General features: G+C 34.4%; 1 pseudogene; it reads right to left on the bottom strand.

Moving 5' to 3' along the window:
* Positions 1 to 771: 771 nt before the first annotated feature.
* The window catches only part of LOC122906211, a 54,504-nt pseudogene continuing 48,806 nt past the window's right edge, over positions 772 to 6,469 (bottom strand).

Below are 6,469 nucleotides of genomic sequence, written 5' to 3'. Positions count from 1 at the left end.
AGGAGGCTAAGTAACATGTCCAAGGTTACAGAGTAAAGGAGAAGCATAGTTGGGACACCTGAATCCTTGGCAAATGCCCTTTACCTAATATCATGCTGGCCCTAATGTATTTTCTTGATGCCGAATGGATGCTCCTCTCTTTACTTTTTTTGTCCTTTTTTTTTTGAGGTGTATTTCTCTAAGAAATGACTAGCATTATAAAGGAATATATAAGGATTAAATTTGATTAATATATAGCATATATACTGATATATATTATTATTTTGAGTACTGATACCTGTGAAAAATAAGGTTCTTATGCAGTTTTGAGAAAGAGTTTTGTAATAGCGTGTTGTACCTTTCCCTACAACACACACACACACACACACACACTAAACAGTGCATTAGTAATTAATAATAAATAATAAATAAATAAATAAATAATCAACGAAACAAGTACTTACCTAATTTGGGTTAAACCAAAAAGAGCAGAATTTCTATTGATCCTACCCATGATTCGTTTTTTTTTTCATGGAAAAACATTTGGATTTTATTTGATAATTTAAATGCTTTTTTGACAATGTAGGTAAACACAATCTGTACTTGGAGCTGGATGACAGACATGCTTTAACATAAGATGTTCATCCTAGAAGGTGATTTTTTCCAGAAAACATTTCAATATTAGGCCTCTTTGCTGCAGGTGGTTTCCATAGGAGTCCCTGAGGGACTGATTTCTTTATGAATAGGTTGCTACTACTTCTTGTGAAGTTCACAAAGCACCTTTCTCTTTGCTCAGTCATCAAGAAAGTAGTCAAAGAGCTCAAAGTTTCTCCAGAAGCTGTGAGCCAGGGTTGCCTCTTCCTTGCTCATGTGGCACTGCCACCAGTCAGACAGTCGGGAATATTAAGAATGGCTTCATTTGCCAGGACCCCCTTTTTTAACTGCATTTTTTTTTTAATGTTGTGGGAAAGTTTCTTTCCTCTGTCAATTTCAACATAAAAATACATTGCTCCTGGCTGTGCAATGGGCTTGATGCCAGAGCGCTCTGGATTTCCAACAGCTAGCTCTATCTGTTGTTCCTGTGCCTGGATAACAAAGACGTCTTTAATGTCATCAACAGAGCAATGGCTGGGTGGCACAAAAATGACCTGTAGCTGGAGGTGACGGATCTTACAATATCTCTAAAATAGAACATTCCATTTCCCTTGACTTTTGCAAAACTGTCTCAGTGGAGTCTTATAATTCTTCATCTCTTCTACATCTTGCTGAAAGCTCCATCATTGTCTGGTAGTGTCCAATGTGCAGGATGTGGCCATGGTCAGATAAGCCTCCTTTTACCAGGGAAAGGTAACCATGTGTGTAAATGCTGACCACCAAATGCTTTTCCATTTCTGGACTGGCAAGGCAAACCCAGCAAGGTTCTGGAGGCTGAGGAAGTTGGGAGGCTGCTTTGGATGAAGAGATGCCTCTGCCTGTAGATGAATGCTTTCCTTTTCTGTTTCAATCTACCTACCCCCTTAGCCATCTTCTAGAATAACAGAGTATTTACAGATGATTAAGGAGATAAAAATGTACATATAGCCTTTAGAAGATCATTGGTCGCGTAAGCAGGAATGATTTCATCTTTTGTGTGTGGGTTGGTTATAAAGCATCTATTTAATTTTAACCATCCTTATTGTGAGCCAGCTTTGTGAAGTGGGAGAGAGCCATCTGCTCAGAAAGGTGATTATGAATAACACATAATGAAGCCTCATCAGACGGGCACTGACTGGGACAGAATTACATGGTGATCTGGACAGAGCTTAGAGATCAGGAAACAAGGCTTTGAATAGGTCTTCTCCCACTTGCTACCACTGTGACTTCACAGAATTAGTCCTCCCTTCATCAGCAAAATGACAATTGTATCTACTTCCTAGAGTTTTTGTGAGGATTAAATAAAAAAGAGCATGGATAGCCCTGTGAATGGCCCATCATCTACATTCAGTAAGTGTTAGAAGGTATTTGTCAAGAACTTTATGAAGTAAGGTTTTCTACGGATTCAAGCACTCATAGATATTTTTAAAAAACGTATCTGAGACTTTTGTTCTTTGCCATAAAACTTAATATAAACACTAATCACGAACATATTTCCATCTGTTCTAATGTTACTGATAGTCATTATAGAATTTTCCAACCCTATATTTCTTATTTTTTTCCTAGTCCTTATTTCTAGATTTTCTGCCAAATTTCCCCAAATCATGACTACTTCACTCTGAGAAAAGATTAATATTTTTACTCTTCTGTTCAGTCTCAGGGTCCTGATTCTCACAAACTTGATTTTCCACACCCTCCTTTGCCAATTGTGTTCTAGATAGATACAGCTAAAGGGAGACAAAATTTAAAAAAAAAAAAAATGGAGGACAATGGGAGAGAAACCAGGTTCCTTTGTTCCCTTCTTTCTTGGCTTTGGGATACATTTTTTGTAGAGACCGAGTCCCAATAATTCCTTCTCTTTCTAGCAGACCTTCTCTCTGTGGCCATAATTTTTATTGAGTCAAACCTTGCCATGATCCCAGTTCCCAACTGGGCCTTGCTTCCACAAGTGGCTGTTCCTCTACGATTCCAGCTCCTGTCCGTACATTCTGTATGCTCAAGCTTTTGCAGCATCATTGCCTCCTTTGTCTCCCCAACTCTAGAATAACTTTTGACTGACACTAATTTCTGGGTATTGATGTGAAACCCTGGGTGTCCTCACCATTCTCTGATTGTCTTTGTAGGTCTTCCTCTTCCATTGTAACTAGTGATCAGTCATATTAAACTACTTGGTCTGGGTTCTCCTCCTTTTAGACTGGACAGGTTCAATTATGGTAATACTACAACTGTTTTCGAAGCAACTGACCTAGTGTAGACATCTGATTTTTAGATGTTTTTTGTTTATAGAATTTTCTTGAATTTCAGAGGACATTTTAAAAAAGTAAATATAGGATTATGAGGGTTTTTTTTTTTTAGAAAGTTAAAAAAAATGCCTGCTCCAGACTTTAACAATGAATTTTATTAGCAAATATCTAAATAGTAGATATTTTGTGCCCAAGATCTATAAGTGAAAAAAGTACAATGAATTCCAAAACAGGGGCACATTCCCAGAAAAAGAAGAAAAGACTATTTTCATCATTTCTTCCTGTTAGTATTATAGCTCTTGATATTTTGGAATTTGAAATAGAAATAATTTTTTTTTTTTTTTTAACATGGATGGAACTAGAGCGTATCATGCTTAGCGAAATAAGTCAAGCGGAGAAAGACAAATATCATATGATCTCCCTGATATGAGGAAGTGGTGATGCAACATGGGGGCTTAAGTGGGTAGGAGAAGAATCCATGAAACAAGATGGGATAGGGAGGGAGACAAACCATAAGTGACTCTTAATCTCACGAAACAAACTGTGGGTTGCTGGGGGGAGGGGGGTTGGGAGAAGGGGGGTAGGGTTATGGACATTGGGGAGGGTATGTGCTTTTGGGTAAATTGGAAGGGGAGATGAACCATGAGAGACTATGGACTCTGAAAAACAATCTGAGGGGTTTGAAGTGGCGGGGGGGTGGGAGGTTGGGGTACCAGGTGGTGGGTATTATAGAGGGCACAGCTTGCATGGAGCACTGGGTGTGGTGAAAAAATAATGAATACTGTTTTTCTGAAAATAAATAAATTGGAAAAAAAAAAAGAAATAGAAATAATTTAATTAGTTTCAAGTTTATCCTAAATAAAAGAGTGTGCAATTCTAAACTAAACCTCAAAATTTATGCAGTAAGAGTTTTTTTCCCTATGCTTTTTATGCCTATAGTTCCCACAAATTGAATAAGCAAAAGAAAAAATACTAATCAAATACTAGGGAAAAAATAACAATATCAGAAAACAAATTCTCTGCTTAATTACAGAGAATATGATAAAGTCAGCCTGATATTTCCAACTTTTTGCTTAAGTCAATGCAAAAGAATTGACCTAGATCATTTGTAATTCAAGGGAAAAATTTCTGCTCCAAATAAAAAAGGTGGATTGAGTTATGAAGTTTAAGAAAATCATATTAACCTAACATCTCAAGTAAAACACAACCAGATTCTCTTGGGCAACCACAAGGCTATATAAATAAGCTTTCCTCTTTGTGCAGGTGAGTTGCATTCAAAAGGAAAGAGAACATAGGACAGTCAGAGCGTCCTGAGACATATACTTTTTTTAAAATTGTCTAAGCTGGTTCTTTTCTGTTTTCCATGATCATGGGGAAAATACCAATAAGTCAGGGTTATGGAACTTGTCTAAAGTTGTAGAATATCTACTCTGTTGGATTTATGTGACCATAGTATTAATATAAATAAATAAATTTATTAAATTGACCATTTTAGGCAAGTGTACATTGAGGTAAGGTAAGAATTACCTGAGTTGATGCAGCTGGTGTTGAGCAAATGTTATTGATCTTGAAAAAAATCACAATTTGCCAACAATAATAAAGCTCTAATTAAAAAAAAAAGACTATTCAGAAAGGAAACCAACATTAATGAGAGCATTCCTTAAAACTTTTTCTCAAAGTAATAACCTGTAAAATAAGTCAATTAGGAAAAATGTAGTGTTTTAATGGTACATAAAGAGTTTGTAAAAGAAGAAACTAGGTCCAGGATTTAGACAGCTGTGGATTCCATCATTATAAAAATGTAATATAGTAATGGAAAAATATGGTTAAAGGTTGATACAATTATAAAAGAAACTAGGAAACATCATATGACAAGTAAGTTAATACAACACTTATTTATTAATTTTGTAATTTAATAGACTATTTTTTAGCAGTTTTAGTTTACAGAAAATATGGAGAATTCCCATATACTCATTTTCTCCCCTGAGCGTAGTTTTCCTTACTATTAAATCTTACATTAGTGTGAACATTTTTGCAATTGATGAGCCCATATTGATACATTATTATTAACTGAAGTTCATAATTTATATTAGAGTTCACTCTTTGTGCTGTGTATTCTATGAGTTTTGACAAATGTATAAATGTATTATATGTACACATTACAGTATCATACAGAATAATTTCACTGCTCCAAAAATTCCCTGTGCTCTGTCTATTCATCCCTCCCTCCACCTCTCCCAACTTCTGGCAACCACTGATTTTTTTAATAACCTTCATAGTTTCTTCTGTTCCAGAATGTCCTATAGTGGGAATTACATGGTATGTAGCCTTCTCAGATTAAATCCTTTCACTTACCAATATGCATTTAAGTTTTCTCGATGTCTTCTCATGGCTTGATTGCTCCTTTATTTTTATTGGTGAGAAATATTCCACTGTATGGATATACCACAGTTTCCTTATCCATTCCCCTATTGACGGACATCTTACTTGCTTCCAGGTTTTAGCAATTATGAATAAAACTGTTATAAACAGTCAGGTGCAGATTTTTGAGTGGACATAAGTTATAATTCATTTGGGTATTTCTGGGATTTTTAATATTTATGAAAGTTTTATGAAAACCTCATGCTATAAATTAAAACTTTTCAACTACATTGACAAATTTCAAGAAAAAAAATATATATACAAATTTACCCAAAGAAGAATTGGAAGGTCTGAGTGGTCCTATACTTACTAGAAGAGTGAATCAGTAGTCAAAAATCTTTCCACTAAGAAAATTCCAAGCACAGAGTCTCTATCAACAAGTTTAACAGTGTTCAAGTAAATTTTTGCAAACTTCCTCATACTTTTTTAGGGCACTAAAAGCTTATTTATGAGGCTAGTATAATTTTAGTTCCAAAATGCAACAAAGATAGTCAAGAAAGAAAAACATGAGCAAAATTTATTTAAGAAACACGATGCAAAAATCATAAGTAATATGCTAGCAAAAAGAATTTAGAACATACAAAAAGTATAAATGGTATAATCCATGTGACAAAGTTGCTTTTACTTCTGGAAGATAAAGTATTAATATGGAAACGTTAATATAATTTGTCATATTGTAAAATTAAAGATCATAAAATACCTCAACAATTGCCCACACAGCACTTATTAAAATACAATGTGCATTGATGTTGATGTTCTTGACAAATTAGAAACAGAAGGGAACTTCCTTAATGTGACTGAAAATCAACAGTGAACTTTATACACAGTGAGAACAACATATCGAGAAGCTTTGTTTCTGAATTCAGGAAGAAGACTTAGATTCCAAGCAATACCTCTATTATTTAATTTTTTACCAGTTTTTCTAACTAGTGCAGTATGACAAGAAAAAGAAGTAAGTGTGTAACGATTAGAAAGAATAAAGAAAAAAAACTAATTTTCAAATCATATAACTATGCATAAGGAATAACAAAAACACTTGCAAATAATCATTCAAATTAGTAGAAGAGTAAGAAAAAGTTGCTAAATAAAAATATGCATAGTAAAATAGTGTTCTCAAATAACAGTAATAAATAGTAAAAATACAAACAAAAATGTTTGAAGATAACATTTATAACACCAAACATAAAAGTTAC

This window comes from Neovison vison, chromosome 1 (genome assembly GCF_020171115.1).
Source record: "Neovison vison isolate M4711 chromosome 1, ASM_NN_V1, whole genome shotgun sequence".
NCBI classification, from domain to species: Eukaryota; Metazoa; Chordata; class Mammalia; order Carnivora; family Mustelidae; genus Neogale; species Neogale vison.
Note: the sequence above shows the minus strand (reverse complement) of the source record. Positions and strands in the feature narration are given on the sequence as shown.